The following is a 27,889-nucleotide window of genomic DNA, read 5'->3' on the forward strand; positions in this document are numbered from 1 at the left end:
TCAAACAACTCATTGATCATCGGCAGTGGGTACTTGTTTTTGATGGTCACTTCATTCAATCCACGGTAATCAACAACCATCCTCAACGATCCATCTTTCTTCTCCACTAGAAGTACTGGTGATCCCCAAGGTGACGAACTTGGGCGAATATAGCCTTTATCCAATAACTCCTTAATCTGCTTCTTAATTTCCTCCAAATCTTTTGCGGGCATCCTGTACGGTCTCTTAGATATTGGCCCTGTGCCTGGCAAAAATTTCCACGTGTTGCTCAACTCAAAATCCTACACCTACCAATCCCTTCGAGTGAAGCCATTGGAAATCTCAAACAGTTTAGTCAATTTCTTCAGTGACAGAGACGAAGTTCTTCTGGTTGCTGAGGAATTTGTTCTGACTGAGGAGTTAGGAATTCGCCAGTGCGGATTGCCTACACAATGAGGAACATGATAGCCCTGAGGAATTCGAGCCTCAAATTTCCGACCGTTGTTGTGCCTTGTGCTAGCTGTCCCAAAATATCTACCCACCTAACGGTCATATCATTGAAGGGCATTTATGTCTTATCATGTCGGGCTGCTCCCTAGGCTATAAATAGCCGCCCCCTACAACCACTAGCTGGTTGGCTGCTCCAAGAGAAACTGACACGTGATTTGAGAGCATCCCATCCTCCGAGGACTTTGAGCGAAAATCATCGAGTGAGGAAAACCCAAACCCAAACACCTACAAACCCAAAGTGATTGAGCATCACTGAAGAGATTGATCCTGCGTGGATCCGACGCTTGTTACCTTTGAAGACTGTGCTTCTTCCAGACGGTTAGGCGTCATGGTCTAGAGCATCCAAGAGGAATTGTGGATCGCCGAGTGACCGAGTTTGTGAAGGTTCGGAAGTCACCTGAAGACTTACCACGAGTGATTGGGCGAGGTCTGTGTGACCTTAGCTCAAGGAGAATATGGTGAGGATTGTGTGTCCGGTACTGGGTGTCCTCAGGTTTAAATACCTAGCCGCTCCAACCAGATGTACAACTGAGACAGCAGTTGGAACTGGTCTACCAAATCATTGTCTTCACCAAGCTTACTGGTTCTATTTCCTCAACTCTTTCATTTCCTCATTACTGTGTTGTGTGCTTGTCATATCTGTGTTTGAAGACTTTGACTGAAGACTTTCTCAATTTCCTTAGTTCAATTTCTTCAGTCTGTTTGTCTTCATCCTGTGTTATCCTGTGCTTACGCTTTTCGTACTCTGTGCTTGTCTTCATTTCATCATGATGACCATGCTTGTGTTCTGCTATGTTTACTTTTGAGTACTTATTCTGCTGCTAGTAGTTCTTCGCTAAGGAATTTCCTCACCGGCAAATTCCTCAGTGAAGAATCCATAAAAATCGCCTATTCACCCCCCCTCTAGTCGATATAACGCACTTTCAACCACGTCCTAGATTCATGGTATACAACTTTCCCCACTACTTTTTTGTTTGATCCAACACCTAGATTCGAGTGCAGAAGCGGAAAAAGCCCACATGCAGCTAGAGCAATGCATGTGGAATAAGTAAATTATACCTTAAGGTTCTTGGGGTGTGGTTCGGTGGGCGACCGGAGGCCGTTCGACCCACATTATGTACGGCGGCGAAGAAGAAGGGGTCGGAGACCCTCCCGCGCCGCCGCTGGGTGAAAGTGAAAAGCTGCGCCGGTAGTGGATTCCCTCCCTCGCCGATGGCGACAGCGTTAAGCCTCCTTCCCTTCCCGGCGAACGGATCCTGCCGGCTCTTTGACCAGCAGTGAGGGGAGAGAGAGAGGCCAACGAAGTCTTGTTTAGATCTGGAGAGGGTGAGAGAGTGTGAAGAGAGCAACTACAAGCAGACCAGCAGTGAGGGGAGAGAGAGGCCAACGAAGTCTTGTTTAGGTCTGGAGAGGGTGAGAGAGTGTGAAGAGAGCAACTACAAGTGCTGAGGCTCCAGCGTGTATATATATACTGGAGAGAGTGTGAAGAGTGCAAACCCTAGAAAACAAGCGCCGAGGCTGCAGCTTATACGTGATGAGGTGATTATACGGTCACTACGAGATCGTATAGCTCCATATCCATCCATTTTGACCAATCAAAGAATCCTCCTGGCACCGCCCCAGATCACTTTCTCTCTCTATCATGCAGGTCCTACCTATCATTGGGTGGAAGAAAGAAGTCGAACAAAAACAAAATTATGCTCAAGTGTAGTTATCGAACCCGAGACCTCAAGTTTGATGAGCGAACAGGCTAACCAGCTACACCACCCCCACGTTATGCTTAACGAGAGGAAAATAACCTTTAATACATTCCTACATTCGTGTGACAAGCATGCCGTGTTTTTTTGCGTGGGAGTCATTGGGATTTAAAGCGGTGTATCTTACCTCACACATCTCGCTACTGCTCGTGAACACTGTCCAATTGATCCCTCTGTTCGCTCACGTACTATTTTGAGTGAATCTGTATTATAACATGCACACAATTTTGGGCACTTGTATTCGACCTAAGTCAGTGTGCCACCGTATCTCGTACTACTCCCTCCGTCTAGGTGTGATAAGTCACGTTAGAAGGTGCAGCGGGACCAAGGTGCAAGCAGATTTTTTTTCGAAACAAGGTGCAAGCAGATTGGAGGAGAAGGAGAAACTTGACTGGTCCTTCCTCCAATCAAAGCCCTGATTTCTGTCTCTAAACACAACAATTAATCACAACAACTAAGAGATGCCGTTTTAGCTACCATGCAGGGCCACATATTAACTCGCATGCATCAACGCGTAGTTGCGCTCCATGCATTGGGTTTCCGGGGGAGATAACAAGGCAGAGTAAGGAGCGTTTGGTTACATTGCTAGGCTGGTCATAGTGGTGAGTAACTTGGACTAGTAACATGCATATGTGACTAGTCTATGTTACTACTTTCATAGTAGGTAGTAACATATGGATGGTAACATGCAAGTCTTCATTAATTGAGATATAGACTCATTTTACCTCGGCTTGTGTGTGTGTGTGTGTGTGTGTTTAACAACATGTGTGTGTTAAAGAGAGCGACACATCGACCTACTCCTACAGAGAGATGGTGTGTAGTGTACGATTTAGCCGCGAGAGTCGGTGCATCCTCTCGTTTCCGGGCGTCCGGTCGGGACAGGCGGGACAGCTGCCACGCCCGCTCCTGACCAGCCTGGCCCACCCAAAGCCCCTCCATCGCCCGCGCACGCTTCCCGCCCGAAACGGTCAGCGCCGCTCCAAAGCATCGGTGCCGCATTCATGCTCGGGCAGAGCGGACGCGACCTCTCACTGGCGCCTGCGTTGAAGAGAAGCGGATTCAAGAGTGATGGTTGCTTCGTCCGTCCAACTTACTGCTGGGTCTATGTGATTTGATGGCTCATTGGTCATTATTACTGAGGTGGTAGGACTGCTGGATGTCCCATGCTTTCGGCGAAAGGAGGTACTACTACATTACAATTTTCTCCATTCTCAACGGAGGAGTGCGAGAGCAGTGAAAACACGCAGGCTCAGTGATTACATGGCCCACCTCACACTATCACCATATTTTCTGGGCACCGTGCGACACCTAACTCTTTACATAGTACTAGTATAGTACGTACTGTAATTTATCAGCGAGATAAATTTGTACAATGCTATGAAGCTTCCAGCTTCTGTTTCATGTATCTTGCGTCCAAGGTTGCCTGTTGCAACATTTCATCAAATACAAAGGAGACTAACATGCATGCTATTGCATCTCAATGATTGACATATCATAGCCAATATGTACTCCCTCCGTTTCAAAATAAGTGTCTCAACTTTATGCAAACTTTAGTACAAAGTTGTACTACTACTAAAGTTGACACTTATTTTGGAACAGAGATAGCTAAAGAAAAAATATCCATGCGGTCCCTAGCCCTTGAACCGTAAACCCTAACCAGGCTTTAATTTGCTGGCAACGTTGGAGCTTCCTAAGAAATGAAGTTTGCAACCCTTTGACCATCGGATCATTTTGTGCAGTTTCACCAAAATCGAGATGAGCATCCCTGTGGCAAAGAAATTGAAGAAGCGTGATTAGAATAAGATTACTGGGACTAGTTGATGAGACATAAACTCATCACAAATACAGTACATAAAAGCCAGTAGAGGTATGTGCGGGGCAAAGAAGTAGAGAAATATCCACATGGAGTGATGTGGGCAGCTGGAGCAGTGGTGCAAGCCGACTGTAAAGGGAGTTGTACCTGAGGGATGTCGGGACGCAGCTCAACCTAGAGGAGGGCGGCGGGAGGAGGCAACTGCCCACGTCGCGGCAGTGAGCAATGGACGAAGGCAACCTCACCGGCTTTGTGAGAGAGAATGGCGGGGACCCCTGATCGGGACGTGCCGACGGTGGGTTTTCGCCGTCGGCAACGTCAACCGCATCTAATCTAAGCATCAACCCCTTCCCCCGGCGGACGTGATCCACCGGGATGTTAGAGATGTGGCCACAGTCATTTTGTGCGAGAGAGTGTGAAAACTGAAGAGAGCAGCCCCAGCAAGCAACCGTGTAGGCTCGTCCTGCCTATGTATATAGTGGAGCGGATTCCTTTTCTCTCCATATGAACCTATTTATATTGCATACGTGCCACTGAAGAAAAAACTTTATTTATAAATGACACGGCACCTACTACTCGTTCTCCTATAAACCTTGCGCTTGGGATCTCCAAAATATTAACCTTGCGATTGGCTCTTCAGCTCTTCGGGAAGTCGAGCAATAATGGTACTGCAGTATATATCGTTCTGGCTATATGAGACCGAATGAACTGCTACACATCCACCGCGTGGGCAAGGGTCGAGGGGTGAGGGAGAGTGCATACTATTACGTCTGTTTCAATATGGACTACATACAGAGCAAAATGAGTGAATCTACACTCTAAAATACGTCTATATACATCAGTGTTTGGAGTATGTACTACTAGTTCATATTGAAATATACTAAAGGACATATATATTCCAAACAATATGATAATCTCTCTAACCAAGGTAGTAGGGACGAGGAGTAAACGGAGGGAGTAGTAAAATTTTCTCCTCGTCCTGCGAGCCACCGCGCGCGTGGGCGAGGGAGCGGGCGTAAGGCGTACAGTACTACTACTAGTAAGCAAGCTTCACCTCATCCTGCGAGCCACCGCGCTCGTGGGCGGGGGAGACTGCGTACTAAGCAAGCTTCTCCTCGTTCTGCGAGTTGACGGGACACATCAAAACTACTCCAGTGTATAGAGCCTTGCCTCTAAGGTAGGCCCGACATGGTTGCCTCTTTTTTAACATAACGCGTCAAGTCGCAATTTGTTTGTTCACCCATGGTATACGATCCTCCCTCCATCAAGTGGACAACTAGTACACGTGTTAAATTACCACGTGGGCTGCCTTTTCGTACAGAAATGAGCTCCACCGTGTACCCGCGCGGGTGTGGTTGGGAAAGAGACGGGAGCACGTGCGCCGTGCGTGCACCTCTTCTCTTCGTGCACGTCCCCCACCTACGTGGGTGTGTGTGAGAGATACAAACCTAGACAAATGGCTTGTGTGTCCGTGAGTGTTTTTTGTTTTAGGGGGGGTTGATTTCGTGAATGTATTTGTGGGAATATGTGTCGATGACATCTCAAACAAAATTTTGCATGCAATGTCGTCTGTGAAATGGAGGCCTATCCATATCATATATAGAGGACCGGGTGATCCACGAGAAGAGAGGGAGGGGTCATAGATATCAATATAGTCGAAGAGAGGATCAAGTGGGTGGGTGCGAGATCGATGAAGAGAGCCATCGAAATTGTGTGTGTGTGCAAGTCAAAGATATAGGGCGACTGACCTAGCGGAACGTCAGAGGGCATAGGTCAAGTTTGTGTGTGGCAGGGAGACATGACTAGAGCGCTCGATGTATCAGTGTGTGTGGGGGGGGAGGGGGTGGGGGAGGGGTAGGCAGAGGCCTAACTATAGAGGTAGAACGACTCGTATATGTGTTGAGAAGGAGAGACCCAGCTATGTCTTGAGGGAGATCGGTCGACATCCATACATAACTGAAGGACGAGAAATAGGATGGGACAGAGAGAGAGAGAGGAGAGAGAGGGAGGGAGAGGGGTAGACTGCTGGATGGGTGATGGAGTTGCTTCCCGAAGATGGTGGGAGAGGCCTACTAGACAAACTGAGGGTGAAACTGCAATATTATCAATAAGAGTGGGGATGTGTTTCTGTGTGTGCCTGTGCATGATAGATCTGTCGGGACGCATCCATGGATGATGAAAGGGAACCATGTGTTTGGTAAGCAAACCTAACTAGATCGGTAGATCAATTGTTGTTTGTCGGAGGAAGGGAGAGACATAACTAATGAGGTAGATCGATCGACGCGTGGGGAAAAACGAGTTATAAGGACCTAGCTAGCTATATGTATAGCGGGAGATCGGTCGGTGTACGTCCATTTGTTAGAGGCAAATAAGGACCTAGCTAGCTATATGTATAGCGGGAGTTCGAGTTCATATAGTACACATAGTTCATATGTAACTCGAGACTAATCATGTGGTGTGTTGTGAAGATAATACACAAATGATGGTTTAACTTGACAATAATGATGATTGTAGATCTTATTAAAACAGAGAAATGGATTCAAATGCTTTGACTTCACAACAATCATTATTGTAGATCTTATTCAAATAGAGAAACTAATTCAAATTTAGTTCATATTGAAGCGGTAGTATATACGTTTGGAATGCACTAAAACGTTCATTTGAGTAGTAGGTTGCATGCATTATACACGTAGCGAAATATTTTAATTGAACATAACATGAATTCAAAGTTTTGAATGACATTTGTAATGCGAATTGATTTGGCACAATACACGTTAGGCTTGTCCAGAAATTTCAACCCGCGCCTTGTTAGCCCGAAATATTTAAGATATATCTTTGTCTCATTGTGCTCCGACAACACCCTCCATCTCAACCCGCGCCTTGCTATTCCAAAATTACAACACGCACGAAAACTCCCACCTCCTGTGAAATCCCGACACGCGAAATTCCCGTGATACCCCTGAACCAAAAGAACCGCCTCAAATCGGTGGGGGTACTTTCGTAACTTACCCCACATTTCGGACAAGCGCGTCCCTAAGCCCTGGTTCCCCACTCCCATCCCATCCGCCCACCCATTCGTACACCGAGGCCGGGAAAATCCGCAAATCTCCACACCCTCCTCCGTCCGCCACCCAGCCGGAGCCTCTTCCCCGACGATGTCGTCCACAGCAACACCTCGACGTCCCTCATCCACCGTACCGGATGAGGATCCGTCGTCGATCTGGTCGTCCCGCCGGTTCAGCCACCCCGTCCTCCACCTCCAAGGAGCTGCCCCAACGTTCCCCTCGTCTTTCGTGCCACCTCCATTCCCACACCTCCATCTTCACCTGCACCACCGGAAGAGCATCATCATCACCGTTTCCTCGGATGAAGTTGCAGCCTAATCGGCGCCACCAAAGAGGTTGTACACTAATCACCACATTTTCTTCTTGATTCGATCTCACGGTGCTGCCGGCACTCGGTCCCAAGCCGACACGGTGTGGCTCCATCCACTGCGGCGTCGCTGGCCACATCCTCCACGACGTCGCTCCCTCGGCGGCGACGTCCACATCAGAAGGAGCTGCTGCTGCTTTAGCTCCCGCTCGCACTGCTGCTCTGCTCTTGCTCTCGGTCCCCTGCCTTGTCTGCTCTTGCTCTTGCTCTTGCTCGCGCTGCTGCTCTCGCTCTTCCTCTTGCTTCCGATGCTGCTCCGATTTAGCTACACTTCAGTCGACTGAATCGACTTTTGGGTCAATCGATTTTCAGGGGGTGGGGGCTCGCCAGAGTTAAGGAAGAACCAGCCGCAGCGGGGAGGGGGGATCGCCGGAGAGGTACCCCACTATCTACCTTAGGGTTCAGGGTGGGGGCGATGGTCACCAGCGGTGGTGGGGCGGTGGCGTGGGGATCGCCAGAGAAAAAGCTCGGCACGGGGGGGCCTTGAGGGATGGCCGGGGCGGCGGCGGACCGACGGTGGGGAGTGTTTTCAAGGCGGGCGGGGCGGCGCACCGCCGGCCGCGGGCGGCTGTTTGGCCGATGGTGGTCGGCGGCTCAGGGGGTGGAGGTTGAAGATGAACTGCAGGCCCTTGATTTCGTATCCAACTGTTGCAAAATCAACTGACCAGAGATGAAAAAGTCAGTCGACTGACGTGTAGCCTCACCTCTAGTGCGTTCAGTTTCGACAGTAAAATTCAGTTTCGACAGCAAAATTCAGTTTCGACAGTCAAGTTCAGTTTCGACAATTAAATTCAGTTTCGACAATTAAGTTCAGAGATGAGCGGCTGATGTATTTTACATCTAGCACTTTGTGGTTATGTATTTTATGTCATCTATTGGAGATGCTATTAGAATTCCACTTAGGTTAACATTGTCTCTCTTGTCCTGCTTCAACCTCGGCGTCGTACAACTCACCGGAGCTGCTCCAACGACGAAACCCTCCATCACAGCGGAGCAGTACCTCGGGCTCCATCTCCAGACGCCTAAGATCTTCTTTCCCTCCTCCGACAGGCAAGTCAGCCGGAGCATCCTCACCAGCCAACCCAATCACGCTGAGATCGACATGGCTTCGCCAAAGAGGTTGTACACTTCTTGTGGTTTGACTTAATCTCACCATGCTTCTTTGCATCATGTGATCTTCCAATTCTTGTGAACCAAACACCCAGATTGGCAGAAATCCTGTGTTTTTAAATTCTCTGTTTTGCACGTGCATTCCTATCCTATTCCTGTCTATTTCCTATCCCTGCGTTGTTAGAATCCTCAAATTCAAACAAGCCCTTACACAATTACTTCTGTTACAGATATGTGTCAAAGAAAACCTTGTGTGGTTTGTCCTGCTCCTGCGGTGTTGTGTTCCACCCCAGCTCAGCTGCTCCAATGACGGAAGGGTTCACCACAGCAGAGATCCGCTCTCCAGACTGTCTTTCGCCGCCTCAGATCTTCTTCCCCGCCGCCGGCAGCCACGATAACTACATTACCATCATCAACTGAGCAGATGACCTTGAGGACTACACGGGTCCGCAAGAGAGGTCGCACTCTTCCGTGTCTGCTTACGTTATGCATCGCTTAATATGATGACATGCTACTTTATCATCATGTTCACCTATTAGACTCTGAGTCAGGTCCAAACTTATGCTGAAACTTGAGTTTTTAAATGGTTGTGGGGTACATATTGGGGCAGCAATCAGTACTATCTGTCTACTATCTAGTTAATCTCGGGTGTCTACTATGAGTTTCATGTTGGGTGCAAACAAACATTAAAGGAGCCATTATCTGTATTTTTTAACTAAAGCTATTATCTGCCTGCTATCATTGGTTTTGGGTCTATCCACAGTTTGCTACCATCACTCTGGATTTGTGCATGCACTCCTTACATAATCTCACTATGTTTTATTCCTATGCATGTCAGTTATTGTACACAATGGAACTGAACATGTAGAGCAAAAGAGACGAGCCTTGCGTGGCAATAAAATTTCATGCAGACGTCGCTCCATGGTGGGCGCAAAGGCAGCCCCCCTCCACCCATTTCGGATCGTAATCAAGAGGAAGATAACTGTTCTGAGGGGGATTCAGAAGCAGAAGACCACTCCTATTTACCCCATGAGGTCTTCGCTCTAACTTGGCATGCTGATGTTGGTAATATCATGCATATGGTGCCTTGCATTGCTTACTGTATACATCAAAGATGTCATCTGCTTAGTTTAGACATGCTTTGTGTCAATGCCATCTGTTTAGTTTCTTTATCGTATATGTGAATCATGCAATGCCATCTTGTTTAGCCAGGCATCATATATGTGAATTTTGCAATGCCACCCTGGTTAGCCAGTCATCTTATATGTGAATTATATCATGACATCATTTTTTATTACGTGTTAAATTTGTCAACAATTTTAGTACATTCAATTACTCTTCCTGTGCATCAGCCATTCGGCACGGTCATGGAAAAATCTGGAGTGGAAACAAGGTCTTCAGAGCAGACAATGCTATCTGACGAAGCGCATGTCTTGCTGGTTACAGATAGCTCCTCAGAGGAGGATTCAGAGACAGATGACCAGTCCTATCCCCCCCCCCCGAGGTGCATGCTCTAACTTGGCAGGGTTATGTTGCTCATATCGTGCGTATGGTATCTTGCATTGCTATGTCATTTGCTTAGTTTAGACATGCTTTGTGTGAATGCCACCTGTTTAGTGTCTAATTACCATATATGTGAATTATGCAATGCCATCTTGTTGCAAGACATTATATATGTGAATTATGCAATGCTATCTTGTTGCAAGGCATTATATATGTGAATTATGCAATGCCATGCTGTTTAGCCAAGCGTCATATATGTGAATTATATCATGCCGTCCTTTTTTTGTATTTCTCATTGCTTTTGTCGACAATGTTTGTATATTCAACTGCTCTTCCTGTGCATCAGCCATTTGAATTGGTGATGGAGAAATCTGGAGTGAAAACAAGGTCTTCAGAGCAGACAATGCTACCTGCTGAAGCAGATATCTTGCTGGTTACAGATAGCTCTTCAGAGGAGGATTCAGAGGCAGATGACCAGTCCTATTATCCCCCTGAGGTGTATGCTCAAACTTGGCAGGGTTATATTACTCATATCATGCATATGTTGTATTGCAATGCTTAGTTTTTACATCATATACACGATATTGAATGCCATCTCCTTAGTTGACACATCATATATGCGATTGCCCTCTGCTCACTTCCTTAGTATATAAATCATATATTTGAATTATATCATGCCATGATGTTTACATAGACAGCATGTATCTGAATTATGGCATGCCAACCCATTTTCTAAAGACATAATATAGTTATATCATCTCATCCTGTTTACATAGTCATCATATTTTGAATTATGTCATTCTATCCGTGAATTATATCATGCCATCATGTTTCCATCGACGGCATGTTTGTGATTTATGGCATGCCAACCACTTTAATAGACACATCGTATAGTTATATCATGTCATCCTGTTTACATAGTCATCATATTTTGAAGTATGTCATTCTATCCTGTTTAGTTAGCCATCATACATGTGAAATTGTGTCATGCTATCCTGTTTAATTAGCCATCATATATGTGAAATTATGTCCTGCTATTCTGTTTGGTTAGACAACATAAATGTGAATTATTTCATGCCCTGTTTTCTTCCCTACTATCCATTGCACCTGTCTATCTTACAATGTCTGTACATTCAATTACTTTTCTTGTTTATCAGCCATTTCAATTGGAGGGGGTGATGGCAGTATCTGTGGGAGTAAAAACACGGTCTTCAGAAAAGATCGTGCTACCTGTCGATGGAGATAGAACCACGGTTGTACTTGCCCAAGAACCAGCCCCACCACACATAACCCAGACTCACGCAGATTGTACCCCTACCCAGTTGGACAGAGAACCAGCTACACCCCTTCTAACCCCAACCCCAGCAGATAGTAACCCAGTTCCCGTTGACACAGCACCGTCTCCACCACAGAGCACCCAAACACGAGCAGTTAGTAAGGCAACTGCAGTGCCCAAAGCACGAGGACCACCACTCCGAACCCCAAGTCAACGCTTAAAGCAGAAGAAGAATTGTTCTCAGGTCAGGTTCCGTAGCTATGGTTCATACTACTTTGCTCTTGCATCACTGTATTTACTCATACCAACTAATTTCAAATTTGAAGGATGCAATTGAAACTCCAATGGCGCAACAGGTATGTTTTAAACCTGTTTCTTTAACGTGTTTGCTGTTGTAACTTGCTCTATGTTGATTTCAGTTTCAATTGAATAAACAGTTATGTTCTCATGCCATGCACATTACAAGTGTTGTTATTGCTGTGTAGTTTCCCACACTTATATTCTGTCTATGCTGCTTTGTCTTAAATAGATATGATTCGAACTGTATCTATCTTGATTTGGCAACATAAACTAGAATGATATAGACCATACAGTGACCATACTACATAGATATATGTTTGTTTCATGCTGTTATCCTGTCCACCTTACTACTGAACTGGTTTACCAAAATGAGTTTCATATACTACATTGTAAACCTGTGATGTGTTTGTTTGTTTCTCTTTTAGAACGCGGATAAAATATTGGAGAAGAGTACCCCGTTATGCAATGGTAAAGGAAGTAATGCAGATAAGGTTCAAGATAGTGAGACATCCCTGTTGGTCTCCAAGAAAGCTGATAAAAACTATATTGAAGACACTGAGACAACCCCAAAGTCCTGTCTTGATGTAGTGTTCGAGTTACTGGCTACTACTGCTGGCACCAGCTCTTCGAACTCGCTGCCTGAATCAGTTCGGCTTCTTGAGTCTCAACTTCAAGTTGAAAGACATCGATCAGATGTTATGCGACAGGAAGCCGAAGGACTGAGGAAGTCCCTGCAGAATTCAGATGCATACTTTCTGGTGCAACAGCAAGTGCTGGAGGATTTAAGCGCCAAACAAGAGAAAGTTAATAAGCTTGCTAAGCATCTTGCCAGCATTATGGGTACCCAGGATATTGTTTCTTGAGCTCTTCTGAAGTGGTTTCAGTTCTGTACTTGTTTTGCTGCGGCGTTTATATGCTGCTTTGTTCCCTATATTTGCACTGGTGGCGAACTGTGATTCCCAGTGGATGTAATATGTGTAATAGCCGTGATAACCTAGCGTAAGTTACTTGCTAATTTATTTCCTTATTGTCTTGTTTATTTGTTTTCTTGTAGTCAGTGCAGTTCTTTTTCCGCGGTTTGCTAGTGGCCGCAATAACCTATTTTTTAAAACTAGGCCACAATAACCATGGGCTACATATTTACTGTAGTTAACATGGGCCTTCTACGGGCCGTAGAAACAATGGGCCTTCTACGGGCGTAGAAACAATGGGCCTTATACGGGCCGTAGACACGATGGGCCTTCTACGGGCCGTATCATCAATGGGCTTTCTACGGGCCGTATGATTGGTTGGCCAAACATGGGCCAATAACATACCACATTATGGTCGTAAATGGGCTAGAGTTGAAATCGTCCGTTCATGGGCCGACCATAACGGGCCGTCGTTAATCAGCCGTATTTGATGATGCTATGAAAACGACCCAACGTATTAACGGGCCACAAACGGGCCGACTGTAACCACGGGCTGAATTTGGCCCACAAGCAGAAAATGACAGTAACGGGCCGTAAGTAAACGAATGCTGGAAATGAGCCCAAGAAAAAATGGGCCCTGAGAAGGCCGAAAGATAACATGGGCTGGAAACGGTCCAACAGAATAACGGGCCGTTAATGGGTATAAAGTGATACACTCTTCATTACGGGCCAGTTTCACCACGTGCCGTTAATGGGTATAAAGTCATACACTGTTCATTACGGGCCGGTTTTACCACGGGCCATTAATGGGCCGAGAGTTACAAAGGGCCTCATATGGGCCGAAAGACATCATGGGCCATACATGGGCCGAAAGTTAAAACGGGCTGGTTATATTGGACGGCCAGATGTCGCTACTGGGCCTAATTCGGATAGGCCGTAAACGGGCACTGGGTTAGCGGGCTGTAAATGGGCTATATGCGAACATGCCGTTAACACGCTTGCCGTGGGCCGGCCCGCCACCTTTTGACCAAGTCAAACCGGTCGGCCTTTTCACAGGAATGGACCTCTGTTTGGTCGTGCCACGTGCCAACGTATCATAGGCGCTTCGGGTCCAATGAGGGGATGACATCTGTCCCAACGGTGAGCCGACACGTGTTTCCTCCAGCCAATGATGATTTTACACGTGGAAAATCCCCATTGGTCGGGGCTGTTAATGGGTTATCGGATCCAAAACCGGACCCGATAGCTTAACGGCGTTCCGTTACGGTGGATGCCATGTGTCGGTCACCCTTGACGAAAGCACTTCTGTGATGCGCGATTTATCGTCATGGAAGTGGACACTTCCGTGATGATAATTTTGGTAATGTCATGGAACACCTCTACGATAGCACAGGTATGACTATCTTAATTCTATCATAAATTTGTCATGGATGTACATGCATGACAGAAAATGTGACCTACTGTGACAAACACGTATCATCACGGAAGTGTATTTTTTTTGTAGTGCAAGCAAGGGCACACATGTGAGCTCCCTATTTCAATCCATTATTTATGCTATGTTGCCGATTATATCTGAGCCCCAGCCCCCTTATTTGATTTGTCTGGTATTTTGGACTTTGCAATTTGATTGATTGGACTATATATACATAGATATGTGGACTCAAAGACATGTGGTTTTTTTGTGAAACACAGGGACGTAGTTGTAGAGTGCCCGGTGATAATAGTTGTGGATTTTGGTTCTAATCACAAGCACAATTAAAACCATGACATTTATGATGTGATTATGTAGATTTTTTGCAATTTGCACAACAATGTAATAGGGTCTCTATTTTGATTATTATTTTTTGTATCAACTATTACTATATAGACTATGGAGTGATTTAGATCTTGGCATTATTCATTTTTTATGGCCATGTGACAATGTTTGGAAGCAGACTATGAAGGACAATGTAGGAAGCAAGGAGCCACCTCTTGGGATTTCCAATATCCTTTTCTTTTCAATTGTTTAAATCATTGTGCAAGTGTGGTGTGTTATAAAACAAATACAAAATTTATTGCATGTAAATAAAATTTGTCATATAACTGATTCCAATTCTTATCATCTTGGCCGCAACAAAATCCCGCAGCAACGCGCGGGGTGTAATCTAGTTTGCCTAGTTGATGTGAGACTTTCTCCTTTTTGTCTTCTCCTCACAACCTCCACCATACTCTATTCCACTTATAGTGCTATATCCATGGTTCACGCTCATGTATTGCATGAAAGTTGAAAAAGCTTGAGAACATTAAAAGTATGAAACAATTGCTTGGCTTGTCATCGGCGTTGTGCATGATAAAATATTTTGTGTGATGAAGATAGAGCATAGCCGGACTATATGATTTTGTAGGGATAACTTTCTTTGGCCATGATATTTTGAGAAGACATGATTGCTTCATTAGTATGCTTGAAGTATTATTGTTCTTATGTCAATATTAAACTTTTGTTTTGAATCTTATGGATCTGAACATTCATGCCACAATAAAGGAGATTACATTGATAAATATGTTAGGTAGCATTCACGCTTCATGAATTCTTTCTTTTATTATTTACCTACTCCAGGACGAACAGGAATTAAGCTTGGGGATGTTGATACGTCTCCAACGTATCTATAATTTATTAAGTATTCATGCCATGTTTGCAACAATTTTATATGGTTTTGGTATGATTTTATTAGAACTAACCCGAACTAATGTTGTTTTCAGCAGAACTACCATGGTGTCATTTTTTGTGCAGACATAAAAGTTCTCAGAATGGGCTGAAAATTTACGGTGATCATTTATGGACCAGTAGAGACCCACAGAGCACCGAACATGTGCCAGGGGGTGACCGAGGAGGCCACAAGCCAGGGGGCGCACCCACCCCTAGGGCGCTCCCTAGGGCTTGTGGGCCCCTCTGGTGTCCCCCTGACTTGTTTCCAATGCCAAATACTCTTATATATACAAAAACCTCCTAAAAGAACCCTAGATCGGAAGTTCCGCCGCCGCAAGCCTCTGTAGCCACGAAAAACCAATCGGGAGCCCATTCCGGCACCCGGCCGAAGGGGGAAACCATCACCAGCGGCCATCTTCATCATTCTGGCAGCCACCATGATGAGGAGGGAGTAGTTCACCCTCGGGGCTGAGGGTATGTACCAGTATCTATGTGTTTGATCTCTCTCTCGTGTTCTTGATTTGGCACGATCTTGATGTACCGCGAGCTTTGCTACTATAGTTGGATCATATGGTGTTTCTCCCTCTCTACCTTCTTGTGATGAATTGAGTCGTTCTCTTTGAGGTTTCCTTATGTTGGATTGAGTATTGGATTTGAGAACACTTGATGTATGGGATGTTCTATTGATTCAATTGATGTATGTTTTGGCACTCAACTCGTGGATTCCCGAGGTGACATTGGGGTAATCTATGCATAGTGGTTGATGCACATTTTTGTCCTATGTTCTCTGATAGAAACTTTGGAGTGATTCTTTGTTGCATGTTGAGGGATTGTTATATGATCCAATTATGTTATCATTGTTGAGATACTTTGCACTAGTGAAAGTATGAACCCTACGCCTTGTTTTCAAGCATTGCAATACCGTTTTTGCTCACTTTTGTTACCAGTTACCTTGCTGTTTTTACATTTTCAGATTACAAAAACCTATATCTACTATCCATATTACACTTGTATCACCATCTCTTCGCCGTACTAGTGCACCTATACAATTTACCATTGTATTGGGTGTGTTGGGGACACAAGAGACCCATTGTTATTTGGTTGCAGGGTTGTTTGAGAGTGACCATCTTGATCGTACGCCTCCCATGGATTGATAAACCTTAGGTCATCCACTTGAGGTAAATTTTGCTACTGTCCTACAAAACTCTGCGCTTGGAGGCCCAACACAAGTCTACAAGAAAAAAGTTTGCATAGTAGACATCAGTGGAGGCGCCCCTTCTTCTTCCTCTTGGCTTGGCCCTTCTCTTCTCTATGGTGGTGGTCTTGGTGTAGCGATGGAGATGGATGACGGCTGCACGAATGACGATGGAGGAGTGTGGAGGCGCCTAGGGTTGGAGGTTCTTATATGAAGACCTCCCTGTGTCTCCTCCATTGATATGGTCGTCCAAGGGCTCAAGATGAGCCTTATCTTCTCCAATCCCTTCATTATGAGCCAAGGATCCCACTGGAACAATTGGGGACGAAATCGATTAAGAATACCATCTGGAGAGGCAACTTTCGGAGCCGTTTGCACGTCATATGACCAGCCAAACGACCGGCACGGTCGCATGAAACGTCGTTGTCGGTGGAAATGACACTTATGGGATCACGGGGAATCCCTTCTATGGTTGGCGGGCGCGGGGCTGTGGAAAGAGCGGGTTTAGAAGATCAACACGGCGAATTTATCCAGGTTCGGGCCGCAAGTGATGCGTAATACCCTACTCCTGCTAGTTTGTGTTTATCTGGTATTCTTGGACTAGCTACAAAGCGTGTAGGGTCCAAAAAATCCGAATCCTCCTCCAGTATGCCTTGGGCCTCCTTTTATAGCCAAAGGGGTCGCCACGGTGGCACACAGGAGGTGGAAAGTTTGTACTGTATACAAGCCTATCGCCTGGCACCGTAGGACAAATGCATTTAATGCGCTGCCGACGTGCCCTCTCACTTTATCGGGGACGGCAAGGAAACTCGTCCCGTTCGCCGCCGCTTCGCCTCGCTCCAACGTGCGTCCAGCCTGACTAGGCGTGTAGCGCCACGCCGGCTGGATGCCGAGTTGGTGCGGTGGCAGAGTCTTCACGAAGATTTGCATGCCACCACGTAGGTGCTTGCTGAGTTGGCCTGGAAGCTGCACGTCGCCACGCAGGTGCCTGCCTTGTTGGCGGGTTGACCTCTATGTTTGAACGGCGGTGGAGCCTTGGCAGGTGGGGGCCTGGCTGCGGCCCTGCAGATGTCTCCGGCAAGGGTCTTGTCAGGGCCCCGGCAAGGATCTTGTCAGGGCCCCGGCAAGGGCCTTGCCGGGGTCACGCAGACGTCCCTGGCAAGGGTCTTGCCGGGGGTCTTGTGAGCGTCCCCGGCAAGGATCTTGCTGGGGTTTCCGTCTTCTGGTTCTCATCTAGTATTGTATGTCCTTGGTCTTGAGAAAGATCTGCATGCCACCATGCAGGCGCCTCCTGAGCCTTGGTTCCAATGTTGTCGACGGTGTCGGAACTCTTAGGCTCAAGGGTGGCGGCGCTGCTGGTGTTGGGCAAGTTGCCCCGGCAAGGCCCTTGCCGGGGCTACGTAAGCTGCCCCGGCAAGGCTCCTGCCGGGGAGAGCCCACCGTGTCCCTTCTCTCCTCGCGCCTCTGTCTTGGCGTTGCTCTGGTAGTCTTGTGTCTTTGCTCCCTCTGGCCCGCCAAGCACGGCCGCGGGCGCGTGGCTGCGACTGCCCACGCACAAGTAAAGGGGTACAAAAACGACCCCTACTTTTGTACACCGATAGCCGTCTTTTATTCTGACCTTCTCTAGTAAAACGGCCGCCATTTCTTCATACAAACTCGGAATTTGACGTACTTGGGTGTCTCCGTATTGAACCCATCCTTGATTCTTTCATTGTGCTTGGTCCTAGGTTGCTCCAATACATCTGTACACACATGAAAAGAAAGAAAAATAATAAAAACAAATAAATACATAAATGTGCAATGCTCACAATGATAATTACCAATATCGTTAATTATGCATAATGGACACATATTTGGTTCAATGGGACGTAATATATGAAGAGAACATGCAACAAATGAGCTGTAAAAATGTGTAAAATATAGAGCCATCAAATGTGCGGCCATGAGCCGCAACATGCGTGTCATGTAATTAGGAAAGAATCGGAAGAAAACAAAATTTTATTAGCAATACGATATATCGATTCGAACTTTGCACGAAAAAGATTTTAAAAAGAAAAAGGATAAAGATAAAGTTATGCTAGCCGTGAAATCAGCGCAGTAGTCCATGGGTTCAGCTCCAGACAATTTTCTTTAACATTCTGAACCCGGCATGCTCCTCCGGTGAGCACCTTGTAGATGATTGATGACCCACAAGTATAGGGGATCAATCCTAGTCCTTTTGATAAGCAAGAGTGTCGAACCCAACGAGGAGTAGAAGGAAATGACAAGCGGTTTACAACAAGGTATTTTCTGCAGGCACTAAAATTATCGATAACAGATAGTTTGGTAGTAAAATAATTCGTAACGGGTAACAAGTAACAAGTGTAACAAAGGTGCAGCAAGGTGGCCCAATCCTTTTTATAGCAAAGGATAAGCCTGGACAAACTCTTATATAAAACAAAGCCTACCGAGGACACATGGGAATTATCAAGCTAGTTTTCATCATGCTCATATGATTCGCGTTCGTTACTTTGATAATTTGATATGTGGGTGGACCGGTGCTTGGGTGCTGTCCTTACTTGGACAAGCCTCCCACTTATGATTAACCCCTCTAGCAAGCATCCGCAACTACGAAAAAAGAATTAAGATAAATCTAACCACAGCATGAAACATGTGGATCCAAATCAGCCCCTTACGAAGCAACGAATAAACTAGGGTTTAAGCTTCTGTCACTCTAGCAAACCATCATCTACTTATTACTTCCCAATGCCTTCCCCTAGGCCTAAATCATGGTGAAGTGTCATGTAGTCGACGTTCACATAACACCACTAGAGCAAAGACAACATACATCTCATCAAAATATCGAACGAATACCAAATTCATATGATTACTTATAACAAGACTTTTCCCATGTCCTCAGGAACAAATGTAACTACTCACAAAGCATGGTCATGTTCAAGATCAGAGGGGTATTGAATATCATTAAGGATCTGAACATATGATGTTCCACCAAATAAACCAACTAGCATCAACTACAAAAAGTAATCAACACTACTAGCAACCACAGGTACCAATCTGAGGGAATACAAGAGATGAACTAGGGTTTGAGAGGAGATGGTGCTGGTGAAGATGTTGATGAAGATTGACTCTCCCATGATGAGAGGATCGTTGGTGATGACGATGGCTTCGATTTCCCCCTCCTGGAGGGACGTTTCCCTGGCAGAATAGCTCCGCCGGAGCCCTAGATTGCTTATGCTCAGGTTCTGCCGCGAGACGGCGGCGCTTCGTCCCAAAAGCTTCCTTATGATTTTTTCTAGGTCAAAACCCTCCATATAGCAGAAGATGGGCACCGGGGCTAGCCAAGGGGCCCACAAGCTCAAGAGGCGCGCCCTGGGGGGGGGGTAGGGCGCGCCCCCAGGCTTTTGGCCGCTTGGTGGATCCCCTTATGTTGTTTCTTCGCCCAATATTTTTTATATATTCCAAAACAATTCTCCTTAAAGTTTCAGGACACTTGGAGTTGTGCAGAATAGGTATCTTAGATTTGCTCCTTTTTGGTCCAGAATTCCAGCTGTCGGCATTCTCTCTCTTCATGTAAACCATGTAAAATAAGAGAGAAAGGCATAAGAATTGTATCTTAAAGTGTAATAACAGCCCATAATGCAATAAACATCAACATAAAAACATGAGGAAAAATGGACGTATCAATGATGAACGGCACATCTCAAGGTGCAGACGATTTTTGCTGATCTGGCTTATCTGGGTGGCGACACAAGACTAGGTTGCCAATGTTGTATGCCTTCGTCCGGACCTTGCAATTCTTGTAATGTCGCGCCTACTATTGGTAAAAGTTTGAGCATGCTTGGGCAATGTCATGTTCCTCGTCCAGGGTGTCAAGGTCATCCTGCTGACTACGCTCAGCTTCCTACTCCTCGTACATGCATACTGTCTCCAACATATCTATAATTTTTTATTGTTCCATCCTATTATATTATCTGTTTTGGATGTTTTAAATGCATTAATATGCTATTTTACATTATTTTTGGGACTAACTTATTAACCCGGAGCCCAGTGCCAGTTTCTGTTTTTTCCTTGTTTTTGAGTTTTACAGAAAAGGAATATCAAATGGAGTCCAAACGAAATAAAACTTTCGCGATGATTTTTCTTGGACCAGAAGACATCCACGGAACTTGGAGATGAAATCAGAAGAGTCCCGAGGGCTCCATGAGCCGTCAGGGCGCGCCCCTGGCTTGTGGGCCCCCGGGAGTCCACTGATCTCCCTCTCAGCTCCATAAATACCAAATATTCCCCCAACATCGGAAGCATCCACGAAAATACTTTTCCACCGTTGTAACCTTTTGTTCCTGTGAGATCCCATCTTGGGGCCTTTTCCGGCATTTGCCGGAGGGGGATTCGATCATGAAGGGCTTCTACATCAACTCTATAGCCCTTCCGATGAAGCGTAAGTAGTTTACCACGGACCTAAGGGTCCGTAGCTAGTAGCTAGATGGCTTCTTCTCTGTCTTTGATCCGCAATACAATGTTCTCCTTGATGTTCTTGGAGTTCTATCCGATGTAATATTCTTTTGCGGTGTGTTTGTCGAGATCCGATGAATTGTGGATTTATGATCAATTTATCTATGAATATTATTTGAATCTTCTCTTAATTCTTATATGCATGATTTTATATATTTGTATTTCTCTTCGAATTATCGGTTTGGTTTGGCCAACTAGATTGGTTCTTCTTGAAATGGGAGGGGCGCTTAGGTTTGGGTTCAATCTTGCGGTGTCCTCACCCAGTGACAAAGTAGGGGTAGCGAGGCATGTATTGTATTGTTGTCATTGGTGCATTACACCCACCATATACCCTTCCTCAAAAAATCCACCATACCTACCTATTATGGCACTTCCATAGCCATTCTGAGATATATTGCCATGCAACTTCCATCGTTCTGTTTATTATGACACGCTTCATCATTGTCATATTGCTTTGCATGATCATGTAGTTGGCATAATATTTGTGGAAAGGCCACCGTTCATAATTTTTATACTTTTCACTCTTGATCATTGCACATCCCCGTACACCGCCGGAGGCATTCATATAGAGTAATATTTTGTTCTAGTATCGAGTTGTAATTCTTGAGTTGTAAGCAAATAAAAGTGTGATGATCATCATTATTAGAGCATTGTCCCATGTGAGCAAAGGATGATGGAAGCTATGATTCCCTCAGAAGTTGGGATGAGTCTCTGGACTTTACAAAAAAAAGAGGCCAAAGAAGCCCAAATAAAAAATAAAATAGGCCAAAGAAGCCCACAAAAAAATGAGAAAAAGAGAGAAGGGACAATGTTACTATCCTTTTTCCACACTTGTGCTTGAAAGTAGCACCATGAACTTCATGATAGACAGTATCCTATGTTGTCACTTTCATATACTAGTGGGAATTTTTCACTGTAGAACTTGGCTTGTATATTCCAATGATGGGCTTCCTCAAATTGCCCTAGGTCTTGTGAGCAAGCGAGTTGGATGCACACCCACTTAGTTTCGATTTGAGCTTTCATAAACTTATAGCTCTAGTGCATCTGTTGCATGGCAATCCCTACTCACTCACATTGATATATAATGATGGGCATCTCCATAGACCGTTAATGCGCCTAGTTGATGTGAGACTATCTCCTTTTTGTCTTCTCCACAACCACCATATTCTATTCCACGTGTAGTGCTATATCCATGGCTCACGCTCATGTATTGCGTGAAAGTTGAAAAAGTTTGAGAGCATCAAAAGTATGAAACAATTGCTTGGCTTATCATCGGGGTTGTGCGTGATTTAATACTTTGTGTGATGAAGATGGAGTATGCTACCTCTTAAGCACTGCGTTGGTTTTCCCTTAAAGAGGAAAGGGTGATGCAGCAAAGTAGCGTAAGTATTTCCCTCAGTTTTTGAGAACCAAGGTATCAATCCAGTAGGAGGCTACGCGCGAGTCCCTCGCACCTACAAAACAAATAAATCCTCGCAACCAACGCGATAAGGGGTTGTCAATCCCTACACGGTCACTTACGAGAGTGAGATCTGATAGATATGATAGGATAATATTTTTGGTATTTTTATGATAAAGATGCAAAGTAAAATAAAAGCAAAATAAAAAGCAAAGGAAATAACTAAGTGTTGGAAGATTAATATGATGAAGATAGACCCGGGGGCCATAGGTTTCACTAGTGGCTTCTCTCAAGAGCATAAGTATTTTACGGTGGGTGAACAAATTACTATTGAGCAATTGACAGAACTGAGCATAGTTATGAGAATATCTAGGTATGATCATGTATATAGGCATCACGTCCGAGACAAGTAGACCGACTCCTGCCTGCATCTACTACTATTACTCCACACATCGACCGCTATCCAGCATGCATCTAGAGTATTAAGTTCATAAGAACAGAGTAACGCCTTAAGCAAGATGACATGATGTATAGGGATAAATTCATGCAATATGATAAAAACCCCATCTTGTTATCCTCGATGGCAACAATACAATACGTGCCTTGCTGCCCCTACTATCACTGGGAAAGGACACCGCAAGATTGAACCCAAAGCTAAGCACTTCTCCCATTGCAAGAAAGATCAATCTAGTAGGCCAAACCAAACTGATAATTCGAAGAGACTTGCAAAGATAACCAATCATACATAAAAGAATTCAGAAGATTCAAATATTGTTCATAGATAAACTTGATCATAAACCCACAATTCATCGGTCTCAACAAACACACCGCAAAAGAAGATTAGATTGAATAGATCTCCATGAGAGAGGGGGAGAACATTGTATTGAGATCCAAAAAGAGAGAAGAAGCCATCTAGCTAATAACTATGGACCCGAAGGTCTGAGGTAAAATACTCACACATCATCGGAGGGGCTATGGTGTTGATGTAGAAGCCCTCCGTGATCGATGCCCCCTCCGGCGGAGCTCCGGAACAGGCCCCAAGATGGGATCTCGTGGGTACAGAAGGTTGCAGCGGTGGAATAAGGTTTTTGGCTCCGTATCTGATCGTTTTGGGGTACGTAGGTATATATAGGAGGAAGGAGTATGTCGGTGGAGCAACAGGGGGCCCACGAGGGTGGAGGGCGCGCCTGGGGGGTAGGCGCGCCCCCTACCTCGTGGCTTCCTCCTTTGTTTCTTGACGTAGGGTCCAAGTCTCCTGGATCATGTTCGTTCTGAAAATCACGTTCCCGAAGGTTTCATTCCGTTTGGACTCCGTTTGATATTCCTTTTCTGCGAAACTCTGAAATAGGCAAAAAACAGCAATTCTGGGTTGGGCCTCCGGTTAATAGGTTAGTCCCAAAAATAATATAAAAGTGAATAATAAAGCCCAGTAATGTCCAAAACAGAAGATAATATAGCATGGAGCAATCAAAAATTATAGATACGTTGGAGACGTATCAAGCATCCCCAAGCTTAATTCCTGCTCGTCCTCGAGTAGGTAAATGATAAAAACAGAATTTTTGATGTGGAATGCTACTAGGCATAATTTCAATGTAATTCTTCTTAATTGTGGTATGAATATTCAGATCCGAAAAGATTCAAGACAAAAGTTTAATATTGACATAAAAATAATAATACTTCAAGCATACTAACTAAGCAATTATGTCTTCTCAAAATAACATGACCAAAGAAAGTTATCCCTACAAAATCATATAGTCTGGCTATGCTCTATCTTCACCACACAAAGTATTTAAATCATGCACAACCCCGATGACAAGCCAAGCAATTGTTTCATACTTTTGAAGTTCTCAAACTTTTTCAATCTTCACGCAATACATGAGCGTGAGCCATGGACATAGCACTATATGTGGAATACAATGGTGGTTGTGGAGAAGACAAAAAGGGAGAAGATAGTCTCACATCAACTAGGCGTATCAACGGGCTATGGAGATGCCCAACAATAGATATCAATGTGAGTGAGTAGGGATTGCCATGCAACGGATGCACTAGAGCTATAAGTATATGAAAGCTCAACAAAAGAAACTAAGTGGGTGTGCATCCAACTCGCTTGCTCACGAAGACCTAGGGCATTTTGAGGAAGCCCATCATTGGAATATACAAGCCAAGTTCTATAATGAAAAATTCCCACTAGTATATGAAAGTGATAAAATGAGAGACTCTCTATCATGAAGATCATGGTGCTACTTTGAAGCACAAGTGTGGTAAAAGGATAGTAACATTGTCCCTTCTCTCTTTTTCTCTCATTTTTTTTATTTTGGGCCTTTTTTTATGGCCTTTTTTTTAATTTCGTCCGGAGTCTCATCCCGACTTGTGGGGGAATCATAGTCTCCATCATACTTTCCTCACTTGGGACAATGCTCTAAAAATGATGATCATCACACTTTTATTTACTTACAACTCAATACTTAGAACAAAATATGACTCTATCTGAATGCCTCCGGCGGTGTACAAGGGATATGCAATGAATCAAGAGTGACATGTATGAAAGAATTATGAACGGTGGCTTTGCCACAAATACGATGTCAACTACATGATCATGCAAAGCAATATGACAATGATGGAGCGTGTCATAATAATCGGAACGGTGGTAAGTTGCATGGCAATATATCTTGGAATGGCTATGGAAATGCCATGATAGGTAGGTATGGTGGCTGTTTTGAGGAAGGTATATGGTGGGTGTATGATACCGGCGAAAAGTGCGCGGTATTAGAGAGGCTAGCAAAGGTGGAAGGAAGAAAAGTGCGTACAATCCATGGACTCAACATTAGTCATAAAGAACTCATATACTTATTGCAAAAATCTACAAGTTATCAAAGCAAAGTATTACGCGCATGCTCCTAGGGGGATAGATTGGTAGGAAAAGACCATCGCTCGTCCCCAACCGCCACTCATAAGACAATCAATAAATAAATCATGCTCCGACTTCATCACATAACGGTTCACCATACGTGCATGCTACGGGAATCACAAACTTTAACATAAGTATCTCTCAAATTCACAACTACTCAACTAGCATGACTTTAATATCACCATCTTTATATCTCAAAACAATTATCAAGCATCAAACTTTTCTTAGTATTCAACACACTCATAAGAAAGTTTTTACTAATCTTGTATACCTAGCATATTAGGATTATTTAAGCAAATTACCATGCTATTTAAGACTCTCAAAATAATCTAAGTGAAGCATGAGAGATCAATAGTTTCTATAAAACAAATCCACCACCGTGCTCTAAAAGATATAAGTGAAGTACTAGAGCAAAAACTATATAACTCAAAAGATATAAGTGAAGCACATAGAGTATTCTAATAATTTCCGAATCATGTGTGTCTCTCTCAAAAGGTGTGTACAGAAAATATGATTGTGGTAAACTAAAAAGCAAAGACTCAAAACATACAAGACGCTCCAAGCAAAACACATATCATGTGGTGAATAAAAATATAGCTCCAAGTAAAGTTACCGATGGAAGTAGACGAAAGAGGGGATGCCTTCCGGGGCATCCCCAAGCTTTGGCTTTTAGGTGTCCTTAGATTATCTTGGGGGTGCCATGGGCATCCCCAAGATTAGGCTCTTTCCACTCCTTATTCCATAATCCATCAAATCTTTCACCCAAAACTTGAAAACTTCACAACACAAAACTCAACAGAAAATCTCGTGAGCTCCGTTAGCGAAAGAAAACAAAAGACCACTTCAAGGTACTGTAATGAACTCATTATTTATTTATATTGGTGTTAAACCTACTGTATTCCAACTTCTCTATGGTTTATAAGATATTTTACTAGCCATAGATTCATCAAAATAAGCAAACAACACACGAAAAACAGAATCTGTCAAAAACAGAACAGTCTGCAGTAATCTGTAACTAACGCAAACTTCTGGAACTCCAAAAAATCAGCCAAAATAGGAAGACCTAGAAAATTTGTTTATTTATCAGCAGAAATTGGAATCAATATTTTATCACGTTCTGGTGATTTTTAACAATTATTTTCGTGAACAGAAAGTTTCTGGAAATTTCTGCAAGATCAAATAACTATCATCCAAGAAGATCCTATAGGTTTAACTTGGCACAAACACTAAGTAAAACATAAAAACACATCTAACCAGAGGCTAGATCAAATATTTATTCCTAAACAGAAGCAAAAAGCAAAAAACTAAAAATAAAACTGGGTTGCCTCCCAACAACCGCTATCGTTTAACGCCCCTAGCTAGGCATAAAAGCAAGGATAGATCTAGGTATTGCCATCTTTGGTAGGCAATCCATAAGTGGCTCTCATAATAGATTCATATGGTAATTTTATTTTCTTCCTAGGGAAGTGTTCCATGCCTTTCTTTAATGGAAATTGGAATCTAATATTCCCTTCCTTCATATCAATAATTGCACCAATCGTTCTAAGGAATGGTCTACCAAGAATAATAGGACATGAAGGATTGCAATCTATATCAAGAACGATAAAATCTACGGGCACATAATTCCTATTTGCAACAATAATAACATCATTAATTCTTCCCATAGGTTTCTTAATAGTGGAATCCGCAAGGTGCAAGTTTAGAGAGCAATCATGAAAATCACGGAAACCTAGCAAATCGCACAAAGTTTTGGGAATAGTGGAAACACTAGCACCCAAATCACATAAAGCATAGAACTCATGATCCTTAATCTTAATTTTAATAGTAGGTTCCCACTCATCATAAAGTTTTCTAGGGATAGAAGCTTCCAACTCAAGTTTTTCTTCATAAGATTGCATCAAAGCATCAACGATATGTTTGGTAAAAGCTTTATTTTGACTATAAGCATGAGGAGAATTTAGCACAGATTGCAACATGGAAATACAATCTATCAAAGAGCAATTATCATAATTAAATTCCTTGAAATCCAAAATAGTGGGTTTATTAACATCTAATGTTTTGATTTCTTCAATCCCACTTTTATCAATTTTAGCATCAAGATCTAAAAACTCCGAATTCTTGGAACGCCTTCTAGGTAAAGGTGGATCTTATTCAGTCCCATCATTATCAAGATTCATATTGCAAAACAAAGATTTAATAGGGGACACATCAATAACTTTTAGATCTTCATCTTTATTTTCATAGAAATTTGAAGAACATGCTTTCATGAAGCAATCTTTCTTAGCACGCATCCTAGCGGTTCTTTCTTTGCACTCATCAATGGAAATTCTCATGTCTTTGAGAGACTCATTGATATCATGATTAGGAGGAATAGATCTAAGTTTTAAAGAATCAACATCAAGAGAAATTCTATCAACGTTCCTAGCCAATTCATCAACTTTAAGCAATTTCTCTTCAAGCAAAGCATTGAAATTCTTTTGCGAATTCATAAACTCTTTAACACTAGTCTCAAATTCAGAGGGCATCTTATTAAAATTTTCATAAGAATTGTTGTAGGAATTACCATAATTATTAGAGGAATTGCTAGGATAAGGCCTA

The sequence above is a fragment of the Triticum aestivum genome, chromosome 5D, assembly GCF_018294505.1.
Source record: "Triticum aestivum cultivar Chinese Spring chromosome 5D, IWGSC CS RefSeq v2.1, whole genome shotgun sequence".
NCBI classification, from domain to species: Eukaryota; Viridiplantae; Streptophyta; class Magnoliopsida; order Poales; family Poaceae; genus Triticum; species Triticum aestivum.